The 13317-nt window shown below is 43.7% G+C and overlaps 1 protein-coding gene across 1 annotated transcript in view; it reads right to left on the bottom strand.

The window, feature by feature from the left end:
- LOC142201115 (uncharacterized) overlaps positions 1-13317 on the bottom strand; it is an 85402-nt gene that overhangs the window by 64842 nt on the left and 7243 nt on the right. The gene's annotated exons all lie outside the window — the stretch shown is intronic.

Genomic DNA, 13317 nt, shown 5'->3' with positions numbered 1-13317 from the left:
TGCAGGTGTTATAGGGTGCATTATTACTGTGCAGGTCTTATAGAGGGCATTATTACTGTGCAGGTCCTATAGGGGTATTATTACTGTGCAGGTCCTATAGGAGGCATTATTACTGTGCAGGTCCTATAGAGGGCATTATTACTGTGCAGGTCTTACAGAGGGCATTATTTTTGTGCAGGTCCTATAGGGGGCATTATTACTGTGCAGGTCTTATAGAGGGCATTATTACTGTGCAGGTGCTATAGGGGGTATTATTACTGTGCAGGTCTTATAGGGGCATTATTACTGTGCAGGTCCTATAGGAGGCATTATTACTGTGCAGGTCTTATAGAGGGCATTATAACTGTGCAGGTCCTATAGGGGTATTATTACTGTGCAGGTCTTACAGAGGGCATTATTTTTGTGCAGGTCCTATAGGGGGCATTATTACTGTGCAGGTCCTATAGGGGTATTATTACTGTGCAGGTCCTATAGGGTATTATTACTGTGCAGGTCCTATAGAGGGCATTATTACTGTGCAGGTCCTATAGGGGTATTATTACTGTGCAGGTCTTACAGATGGCATTATTATTGTGCAGGTCCTATAGGGGGCATTATTACTGTGCAGGTCTTATAGGGGGCATTATTACTGTGCAGGTCTTATAGAGGGCATTATTACTGCGCAGGTCCTATAGGGGTATTATTACTGTGCAGGTCCTATAGGGGTATTATTACTGTGCAGGTCCTATAGGAGGCATTATTACTGTGCAGGTCCTATAGAGGGCATTATTACTGTGCAGGTCCTATAGGGGTATTATTACTGTGCAGGTCTTACAGAGGGCATTATTATTGTGCAGGTCCTATAGGGGGCATTATTACTGTGCAGGTCTTATAGAGGGCATTATTACTGTGCAGGTGCTATGGGGGGTATTATTACTGTGCAGGTCTTATAGGGGCATTATTACCTGTGCAGGTCCTATAGGAGCATTATTACTGTGCAGTCTTATAGAGGGCATTATTACTGTGCAGGTCCTATAGGGGTATTATTACTGTGCAGGTCCTATAGGGGCATTATGACTGTGCAGGTCTTATAGGGGGCATTATTACTGTGCAGGTCTTATAGAGGGCATTATTACTGTGCAGGTCCTATAGGAGCATTATTACTGTGCAGGTCTTATAGGGGTATTATTACATACTGTGCAGGTCCTATAGGGGTATTATTACTGTGCAGGTCCTATAGGGGGCATTATTACTGTGCAGGTCTTATAGGGGGCATTATTACTGTGCAGGTCCTATAGGGGTATTATTACTGCGCAGGTCCTATAGGGGTATTATTACTGTGCAGGTCCTATAGGGGTATTATTACTGTGCAGGTCTTATAGAGGGCATTATTACTGTGCAGGTCCTATAGGGGGCATTATTACTGTGCAGGTCTTATAGAGGGCATTATTACTGTGCAGGTCCTATAGGGGGCATTATTACTGTGCAGGTCCTATAGGAGGCGTTATTACTGTGCAGGTCCTATAGAGGGTATTATTACTGTGCAGGTCTTATAGAGGGTATTATTACTGTGCAGGTCCTATAGAGGGTATTATTACTGTGCAGGTCTTACAGAGGGCATTATTATTGTGCAGGTCCTATAGAGGGTATTATTACTGTGCAGGTCCTATAGAGGGTATTATTACTGTGCAGGTCCTATAGGGGTATTATTACTGTGCAGGTCCTATAGGGGTATTATTACTGTGCAGGTCCTATAGGGGTATTATTACTGTGCAGCTCCTATAGGGGGCATTATTACTGTGCAGGTCCTATAGGGGTATTATTACTGTGTAGGTCCTATAGAGGGCATTATTACTGTGCAGGTCCTATAGGGGTATTATTACTGTGCAGGTCCTATAGAGGGCATTATTACTGTGCAGGTATTACAGAGGGCATTATTATGGTGCAGGTCCTATAGGGGTATTATTACTGTGCAGGTCCTATAGGGGTATCATTACTGTGCAGGTCCTATAGGAGGCATTATTACTGTGCAGGTCCTATAGAGGGTATTATTACTGTGCAGGTCCTATAGAGGTATCATTACTGTGCAGGTCCTATAGGAGGCATTATTACTGTGCAGGTCCTATAGGGGTATTATTACTGTGCAGGTCCTATAGGAGGCATTATTACTGTGCAGGTCCTATAGGGGTATTATTACTGTGCAGGTCCTATAGGGGTATTATTACTGTGCAGGTCCTATAGGGGCATTATTACTGTTCAGGTCTTATAGGGGGCATTATTACTGTGCAGGTCTTATAGAGGGCATTAATACTGTGCAGGTCCTATAGGAGGCATTATTACTGTGCAGGTCCTATAGGGGTATTATTACTGTGCAGGTCCTATAGGGGGCATTATTACTGTGCAGGTCCTATAGGAGGCATTATTACTGTGCAGGTCCTATAGAGGGCATTATTAATGTGCAGGTCCTATAGGGGTATTATTACTGTGCAGGTCCTATAGAGGGTATTATTACTGTGCAGGTCTTACAGAGGGCATTATTATTGTGCAGGTCCTATAGGGGGCATTATTACTGTGCAGGTCCTATAGAGGGCATTATTACTGTGCAGGTCTTACAGAGGGCATTATTATGGTGCAGGTCCTATAGGGGGCATTATTACTGTGCAGGTCCTATAGGGGTTTTATTACTGTGCAGGTCCTATAGGGGTATTATTTACTGTGCAGGTCCTATAGGGGTATTATTACTGTGCACGTCCTATAGGGGTATTATTACTGTGCAGGTCCTATAGAGGGCATTATTACTGTGCAGGTCTTACAGAGGGCATTATTATGGTGCAGGTCCTATAGGGGGCATTATTACTGTGCAGGTCTTATACGGGTATTATTACTGTGCAGGTCCTATAGAGGGCATTATTACTGTGCAGGTCCTATAGGGGTATTATTACTGTGCAGGTCCTATAGGGGTATTATTACTATGCAGGTCCTATAGAGGGCATTATTACTGTGCAGGTCCTATAGGGGTATTATTACTGTGCAGGTCCTATAGAGGGCATTATTACTGTGCAGGTCCTATAGGGATATTATTACTGTGCAGGTCCTATAGGGGTATTATTACTGTGCAGGTCCTATAGAGGGCATTATTACTGTGCAGGTCCTACAGGGGTATTATTACTGTGCAGGTCCTATAGAGGGCATTATTACTGTGCAGGTCCAATAGGGGTATTATTACTGTGCAGGTCCTATAGGGGTATTATTACTGTGCAGATCCTACAGAGGGCATTATTACTGTGCAGGTCTTACAGAGGGCATTATTATGGTGCAGGTCCTATAGGGGGCATTATTACTGTACAGGTCCTATAGCGGGCATTATTACTGTGCAGGTCCTATAGGGGTATTATTACTGTGCAGGTCCTATAGGGGTATTATTACTGTTCAGGTCCTATAGGGGTATTATTACTGTGCAGGTCTTATAGGGGGCATTATTACTGTGCAGGTGTTATAGGGTGCATTATTACTGTGCAGGTCTTATAGAGGGCATTATTACTGTGCAGGTCCTATAGGGGTATTATTACTGTGCAGGTCCTATAGGAGGTATTATTACTGTGCAGGTCTTATAGGGGCATTATTACTGTGCAGGTCCTATAGGAGGCATTATTACTGTGCAGGTCTTATAGAGGGCATTATTACTGTGCAGGTCCTATAGGGGTATTATTACTGTGCAGGTCCTATAGGGGGCATTATGACTGTGCAGGTCTTATAGGGGGCATTATTACTGTGCAGGTCTTATAGAGGGCATTATTACTGTGCAGGTCCTATAGGAGGCATTATTACTGTGCAGGTCTTATAGGGGTATTATTACTGTGCAGGTCCTATAGGGGTATTATTACTGTGCAGGTCCTATAGGGGGCATTATTACTGTGCAGGACTTATAGGGGGCATTATTACTGTGCAGGTCCTATAGGGGTATTATTACTGTGCAGGTCCTATAGAGGTATTATTACTGTGCAGGTCCTATAAAGGTATTATTACTGTGCAGGTCTTATAGAGGGCATTATTACTGTGCAGGTCCTATAGGGGGCATTATTACTGTGCAGGTCTTATAGAGGGCATTATTACTGTGCAGGTCCTATAGGGGGCATTATTACTGTGCAGGTCCTATAGGAGGCGTTATTACTGTGCAGGTCCTATAGAGGGTATTATTACTGTGCAGGTCTTATAGAGGGTATTATTACTGTGCAGGTCCTATAGAGTGTATTATTACTGTGCAGGTCTTACAGAGGGCATTATTTTTGTGCAGGTCCTATAGAGGGTATTATTACTGTGCAGGTCCTATAGAGGGTATTATTACTGTGCAGGTCCTATAGGGGTATTATTACTGTGCAGGTCCTATAGGGGTATTATTACTGTGCAGGTCCTATAGGGGTATTATTACTGTGCAGCTCCTATAGGGGGCATTATTACTGTGCAGGTCCTATAGGGGTATTATTACTGTGTAGGTCCTATAGAGGGCATTATTACTGTGCAGGTCCTATAGGGGTATTATTACTGTGCAGGTCCTATAGAGGGCATTATTACTGTGCAGGTATTACAGAGGGCATTATTATGGTGCAGGTCCTATAGGGGTATTATTACTGTGCAGGTCCTATAGGGGTATTATTACTGTGCAGGTCCTATAGAGGTATCATTACTGTGCAGGTCCTATAGGAGGCATTATTACTGTGCAGGTCCTATAGGGGTATTATTACTGTGCAGGTCCTATAGGGGTATTATTACTGTGCAGGTCCTGTAGGGGTATTATTACTGTGCAGGTCCTATAGGAGGCATTATTACTGTGCAGGTCCTATAGGGGTATTATTACTGTGCAGGTCCTATAGGGGTATTATTACTGTGCAGGTCCTATAGGGGCATTATTACTGTGCAGGTCTTATAGGGGGCATTATTATTGTTCAGGTCTTATAGAGGGCATTAATACTGTGCAGGTCCTATAGGAGGCATTATTACTGTGCAGGTCCTATAGGGGTATTATTACTGTGCAGGTCCTATAGGGGGCATTATTACTGTGCAGGTCCTATAGGAGGCATTATTACTGTGCAGGTCCTATAGAGGGCATTATTACTGTGCAGGTCCTATAGGGGTATTATTACTGTGCAGGTCCTATAGGGGTATTATTACTGTGCAGGTCCTATAGGGGGCATTATTACTGTGCAGGTCCTATAGGGGTATTATTACTGTGTAGGTCCTATAGAGGGCATTATTACTGTGCAGGTCCTATAGGGGTATTATTACTGTGCAGGTCCTATAGAGGGCATTATTACTGTGCAGGTATTACAGAGGGCATTATTATGGTGCAGGTCCTATAGGGGTATTATTACTGTGCAGGTCCTATAGGGGTATTATTACTGTGCAGGTCCTATAGAGGTATCATTACTGTGCAGGTCCTATAGGAGGCATTATTACTGTGCAGGTCCTATAGGGGTATTATTACTGTGCAGGTCCTATAGGGGTATTATTACTGTGCAGGTCCTGTAGGGGTATTATTACTGTGCAGGTCCTATAGGAGGCATTATTACTGTGCAGGTCCTATAGGGGTATTATTACTGTGCAGGTCCTATAGGGGTATTATTACTGTGCAGGTCCTATAGGGGCATTATTACTGTGCAGGTCTTATAGGGGGCATTATTATTGTTCAGGTCTTATAGAGGGCATTAATACTGTGCAGGTCCTATAGGAGGCATTATTACTGTGCAGGTCCTATAGGGGTATTATTACTGTGCAGGTCCTATAGGGGGCATTATTACTGTGCAGGTCCTATAGGAGGCATTATTACTGTGCAGGTCCTATAGAGGGCATTATTACTGTGCAGGTCCTATAGGGGTATTATTACTGTGCAGGTCCTATAGAGGGTATTATTACTGTGCAGGTCTTACAGAGGGCATTATTATTGTGCAGGTCCTATAGGGGGCATTATTACTGTGCAGGTCCTATAGAGGGCATTATTACTGTGCAGGTCTTACAGAGGGCATTATTATGGTGCAGGTCCTATAGGGGGCATTATTACTGTGCAGGTCCTATAGGGGTTTTATTACTGTGCAGGTCCTATAGGGGTATTATTACTGTGCAGGTCCTATAGGGGTATTATTACTGTGCAGGTCCTATAGGGGTATTATTACTGTGCAGGTCCTATAGAGGGCATTATTACTGTGCAGGTCTTACAGAGGGCATTATTATGGTGCAGGTCCTATAGGGGGCATTATTACTGTGCAGGTCTTATACGGGTATTATTACTGTGCAGGTCCTATAGAGGGCATTATTACTGTGCAGGTCCTATAGGGGTATTATTACTGTGCAGGTCCTATAGGGGTATTATTACTATGCAGGTCCTATAGAGGGCATTATTACTGTGCAGGTCCTATAGGGGTATTATTACTGTGCAGGTCCTATAGAGGGCATTATTACTGTGCAGGTCCTATAGGGATATTATTACTGTGCAGGTCCTATAGGGGTATTATTACTGTGCAGGTCCTATAGAGGGCATTATTACTGTGCAGGTCCTACAGGGGTATTATTACTGTGCAGGTCCTATAGAGGGCATTATTACTGTGCAGGTCCAATAGGGGTATTATTACTGTGCAGGTCCTATAGGGGTATTATTACTGTGCAGATCCTACAGAGGGCATTATTACTGTGCAGGTCTTACAGAGGGCATTATTATGGTGCAGGTCCTATAGGGGGCATTATTACTGTGCAGGTCCTATAGCGGGCATTATTACTGTGCAGGTCCTATAGGGGTATTATTACTGTGCAGGTCCTATAGGGGTATTATTACTGTTCAGGTCCTATAGGGGTATTATTACTGTGCAGGTCTTATAGGGGGCATTATTACTGTGCAGGTGTTATAGGGTGCATTATTACTGTGCAGGTCTTATAGAGGGCATTATTACTGTGCAGGTCCTATAGGGGTATTATTACTGTGCAGGTCCTATAGGAGGTATTATTACTGTGCAGGTCTTATAGGGGCATTATTACTGTGCAGGTCCTATAGGAGGCATTATTACTGTGCAGGTCTTATAGAGGGCATTATTACTGTGCAGGTCCTATAGGGGTATTATTACTGTGCAGGTCCTATAGGGGGCATTATGACTGTGCAGGTCTTATAGGGGGCATTATTACTGTGCAGGTCTTATAGAGGGCATTATTACTGTGCAGGTCCTATAGGAGGCATTATTACTGTGCAGGTCTTATAGGGGTATTATTACTGTGCAGGTCCTATAGGGGTATTATTACTGTGCAGGTCCTATAGGGGGCATTATTACTGTGCAGGTCTTATAGGGGGCATTATTACTGTGCAGGTCCTATAGGGGTATTATTACTGTGCAGGTCCTATAGGGGTATTATTACTGTGCAGGTCCTACAGGGGTATTATTACTGTGCAGGTCTTATAGAGGGCATTATTACTGTGCAGGTCCTATAGGGGGCATTATTACTGTGCAGGTCTTATAGAGGGCATTATTACTGTGCAGGTCCTATAGGGGGCATTATTACTGTGCAGGTCCTATAGGAGGCGTTATTACTGTGCAGGTCCTATAGAGGGTATTATTACTGTGCAGGTCTTATAGAGGGTATTATTACTGTGCAGGTCCTATAGAGGGTATTATTACTGTGCAGGTCTTACAGAGGGCATTATTTTTGTGCAGGTCCTATAGAGGGTATTATTACTGTGCAGGTCCTATAGAGGGTATTATTACTGTGCAGGTCCTATAGGGGTATTATTACTGTGCAGGTCCTATAGGGGTATTATTACTGTGCAGGTCCTATAGGGGTATTATTACTGTGCAGCTCCTATAGGGGGCATTATTACTGTGCAGGTCCTATAGGGGTATTATTACTGTGTAGGTCCTATAGAGGGCATTATTACTGTGCAGGTCCTATAGGGGTATTATTACTGTGCAGGTCCTATAGAGGGCATTATTACTGTGCAGGTATTACAGAGGGCATTATTATGGTGCAGGTCCTATAGGGGTATTATTACTGTGCAGGTCCTATAGGGGTATTATTACTGTGCAGGTCCTATAGAGGTATCATTACTGTGCAGGTCCTATAGGAGGCATTATTACTGTGCAGGTCCTATAGGGGTATTATTACTGTGCAGGTCCTATAGGGGTATTATTACTGTGCAGGTCCTGTAGGGGTATTATTACTGTGCAGGTCCTATAGGAGGCATTATTACTGTGCAGGTCCTATAGGGGTATTATTACTGTGCAGGTCCTATAGGGGTATTATTACTGTGCAGGTCCTATAGGGGCATTATTACTGTGCAGGTCTTATAGGGGGCATTATTACTGTTCAGGTCTTATAGAGGGCATTAATACTGTGCAGGTCCTATAGGAGGCATTATTACTGTGCAGGTCCTATAGGGGTATTATTACTGTGCAGGTCCTATAGGGGGCATTATTACTGTGCAGGTCCTATAGGAGGCATTATTACTGTGCAGGTCCTATAGAGGGCATTATTACTGTGCAGGTCCTATAGGGGTATTATTACTGTGCAGGTCCTATAGAGGGTATTATTACTGTGCAGGTCTTACAGAGGGCATTATTATTGTGCAGGTCCTATAGGGGGCATTATTACTGTGCAGGTCCTATAGAGGGCATTATTACTGTGCAGGTCTTACAGAGGGCATTATTATGGTGCAGGTCCTATAGGGGGCATTATTACTGTGCAGGTCCTATAGGGGTATTATTACTGTGCAGGTCCTATAGGGGTATTATTACTGTGCAGGTCCTATAGGGGTATTATTACTGTGCAGGTCCTATAGGGGTATTATTACTGTGCAGGTCCTATAGAGGGCATTATTACTGTGCAGGTCTTACAGAGGGCATTATTATGGTGCAGGTCCTATAGGGAGCATTATTACTGTGCAGGTCTTATACGGGTATTATTACTGTGCAGGTCCTATAGAGGGCATTATTACTGTGCAGGTCCTATAGGGGTATTATTACTGTGCAGGTCCTATAGGGGTATTATTACTATGCAGGTCCTATAGAGGGCATTATTACTGTGCAGGTCCTATAGGGGTATTATTACTGTGCAGGTCCTATAGAGGGCATTATTACTGTGCAGGTCCTATAGGGATATTATTACTGTGCAGGTCCTATAGGGGTATTATTACTGTGCAGGTCCTATAGAGGGCATTATTACTGTGCAGGTCCTACAGGGGTATTATTACTGTGCAGGTCCTATAGAGGGCATTATTACTGTGCAGGTCCAATAGGGGTATTATTACTGTGCAGGTCCTATAGGGGTATTATTACTGTGCAGATCCTACAGAGGGCATTATTACTGTGCAGGTCTTACAGAGGGCATTATTATGGTGCAGGTCCTATAGGGGGCATTATTACTGTGCAGGTCTTATAGGGGGCATTATTACTGTGCAGGTCTTATAGGGGGCATTATTACTGTGCAGGTCTTATAGAGGACATTATTACTGTGCAGGTCCTATAGGGGTATTATTACTGTGCAGGTCCTATAGGGGTATCATTACTGTGCAGGTCCTATAGGAGGCATTATTACTGTGCAGGTCCTATAGGGGTATTATTACTGTGCAGGTCCTATAGGGGTATTATTACTGTGCAGGTCCTATAGGGGTATTATTACTGTGCAGGTCCTATAGCGGGCATTATTACTGTGCAGGTCCTATAGGGGTATTATTACTGTGCAGGTCCTATAGGGGTATTATTACTGTGCAGGTCCTATAGAGGGCATTATTACTGTGCAGGTCTTACAGAGGGCATTATTATGGTGCAGGTCCTATAGGGGGCATTATTACTGTGCAGGTCTTATAGGGGGCATTATTACTGTGCAGGTCTTATAGGGGGCATTATTACTGTGCAGGTCTTATAGAGGACATTATTACTGTGCAGGTCCTATAGGGGTATTATTACTGTGCAGGTCCTATAGGGGTATCATTACTGTGCAGGTCCTATAGGAGGCATTATTACTGTGCAGGTCCTATAGGGGTATTATTACTGTGCAGGTCCTATAGGGGTATTATTACTGTGCAGGTCCTATAGGGGTATTATTACTGTGCAGGTCCTATAGCGGGCATTATTACTGTGCAGGTCCTATAGGGGTATTATTACTGTGCAGGTCCTATAGGGGTATTATTACTGTTCAGGTCCTATAGGGGTATTATTACTGTGCAGGTCCTATAGCGGGCATTATTACTGTGCAGGTCCTATAGGGGTATTATTACTGTGCAGGTCCTATAGGGGGCATTATTACTGTGCAGGTCCTATAGGGGTATTATTACTGTGCAGGTCCTATAGGGGCAGTATTACTGTGCAGGTCCTATAGGGGTATTATTACTGTGCAGGTCCTATAGGGGTATTATTACTGTGCAGGTCCTATAGGGGTATTATTACTGTGCAGGTCCTATAGGGGGCATTATTACTGTGCAGGTCCTACAGGGGTATTATTACTGTGCAGGTCCTATAGCGGTATTATTACTGTGCAGGTCCTATAGGGGTATTATTACTGTGCAGGTCCTATAGAGGGCATTATTACTGTGCAGGTCCTATAGGGGTATTATTACTGTGCAGGTCCTATAGAGGGCATTATTACTGTGCAGGTCCTATAGGGGTATTATTACTGTGCAGGTCCTATAGGGGTATTATTACTGTGCAGGTCCTATAGAGGGCATTATTACTGTGCAGGTCTTACAGAAGGCATTATTATGGTGCAGGTCCTATAGGGGGCATTATTACTGTGCAGGTCTTATAGGGGGCATTATTACTGTGCAGGTCTTATAGGGGGCATTATTACTGTGCAGGTCTTATAGAGGACATTATTACTGTGCAGGTCCTATAGGGGTATTATTACTGCGCAGGTCCAATAGGGGTATTATTACTGTGCAGGTCCTATAGGAGGCAATATTACTGTGCAGGTCCTATAGAGGGCATTATTACTGTGCAGGTCCTATAGGGGTATTATTACTGCGCAGGTCCAATAGGGGTATTATTACTGTGCAGGTCCTATAGGAGGCAATATTACTGTGCAGGTCCTATAGAGGGCATTATTACTGTGCAGGTCCTATAGGGGTATTATTACTGTGCAGGTCCTATAGGGGTATTATTACTGTGCAGGTCCTATAGGAGGCATTATTACTGTGCAGGTCCTATAGGGGTATTATTACTGTGCAGGTCCTATAGGGGTATTATTACTGTGCAGGTGCTATAGGGGTATTATTACTGTGCAGGTCCTATAGCGGGCATTATTACTGTGCAGGTCCTATAGGGGTATTATTACTGTGCAGGTCCTATAGGGGTATTATTACTGTTCAGGTCCTATAGGGGTATTATTACTGTGCAGGTCTTATAGGGGGCATTATTACTGTGCAGGTGTTATAGGGTGCATTATTACTGTGCAGGTCTTATAGAGGGCATTATTACTGTGCAGGTCCTATAGGGGTATTATTACTGTGCAGGTCCTATAGGAGGCATTATTACTGTGCAGGTCCTATAGAGGGCATTATTACTGTGCAGGTCTTATAGGGGGCATTATTACTGTGCAGGTCTTATAGAGGACATTATTACTGTGCAGGTCCTATAGGGGTATTATTACTGCGCAGGTCCAATAGGGGTATTATTACTGTGCAGGTCCTATAGGAGGCAATATTACTGTGCAGGTCCTATAGAGGGCATTATTACTGTGCAGGTCCTATAGGGGTATTATTACTGTGCAGCTCCTATAGGGGTATTATTACTGTGCAGGTCCTATAGGAGGCATTATTACTGTGCAGGTCCTATAGGGGTATTATTACTGTGCAGGTCCTATAGGGGTATTATTACTGTGCAGGTGCTATAGGGGTATTATTACTGTGCAGGTCCTATAGCGGGCATTATTACTGTGCAGGTCCTATAGGGGGCATTATTACTGTGCAGGTCTTATAGAGGGCATTATTACTGCGCAGGTCCTATAGGGGTATTATTACTGTGCAGGTCCTATAGGGGTATTATTACTGTGCAGGTCCTATAGAGGGCATTATTACTGTGCAGGTCCTATAGGGGGCATTATTACTGTGCAGGTCTTATAGAGGGCATTATTACTGTGCAGGTGCTATAGGGGGTATTATTACTGTGCAGGTCTTATAGGGGCATTATTACTGTGCAGGTGCTATAGGGGGTATTATTACTGTGCAGGTCTTATAGGGGCATTATTACTGTGCAGGTCCTATAGCAGGCATTATTACTGTGCAGGTCTTATAGAGGGCATTATTACTGTGCAGGTCCTATAGGGGTATTATTACTGTGCAGGTCCTATAGGGGTATTATTACTGTGCAGGTCCTATAGAGGGCATTATTACTGTGCAGGTCCTATAGGAGGCATTATTACTGTGCAGGTCCTATAGGGGCATTATTACTGTGCAGGTCCTATAGGGGTATTATTACTGTGCAGGTCCTATAGGAGGCATTATTACTGTGCAGGTCCTATAGGGGTATTATTACTGTGCAGGTCCTATAGGGGTATTATTACTTTGCAGGTCCTATAGGAGGCATTATTACTGTGCAGGTCCTATAGGGGTATTATTACTGTGCAGGTCCTATAGAGGGCATTATTACTGTGCAGGTCTTATAGAGGGCATTATTACTGTGCAGGTTCTATAGGGGGTATTATTACTGTGCAGGTCTTATAGGGGCATTATTACTGTGCAGGTCCTATAGGAGGCATTATTACTGTGCAGGTCTTACAGAGGGCATTATTATTGTGCAGGTCCTATAGGGGGCATTATTACTGTGCAGGTCTTATAGAGGGCAATATTACTGTGCAGGTGCTATAGGGGGTATTATTACTGTGCAGGTCTTATAGGGGCATTATTACTGTGCAGGTCCTATAGGAGGCATTATTACTGTGCAGGTCCTATAGGGGTATTATTACTGTGCAGGTCCTATAGGGGTATTAATACTGTGCAGGTCCTATAGGAGGCATTATTACTGTGCAGGTCCTATAGGGGTATTATTACTGTGCAGGTCCTATAGGAGGCATTATTACTGTGCAGGTCCTATAGGGGTATTATTACTGTGCAGGTCCTATAGGAGGCATTATTACTGTGCAGGTCCTATAGGGGTATTATTACTGTGCAGGTCCTATAGAGGGCATTATTACTGTGCAGGTCCTATAGGGGTATTATTACTGTGCAGGTCCTATAGGGGTATTATTACTGAGCAGGTCCTATAGAGGGCATTATTACTGTGCAGGTCCTATAGGGGTATTATTACTGTGCAGGTCCTATAGAGGGCATTATTACTGTGCAGGTCCTATAGGGGTATTATTACTGTGCAGGTC

The sequence above is a fragment of the Leptodactylus fuscus genome, chromosome 4 (genome assembly GCF_031893055.1).
Source record: "Leptodactylus fuscus isolate aLepFus1 chromosome 4, aLepFus1.hap2, whole genome shotgun sequence".
Taxonomy (NCBI): Eukaryota; Metazoa; Chordata; class Amphibia; order Anura; family Leptodactylidae; genus Leptodactylus; species Leptodactylus fuscus.
This window is presented reverse-complemented; position numbering and strand designations above follow the sequence as displayed.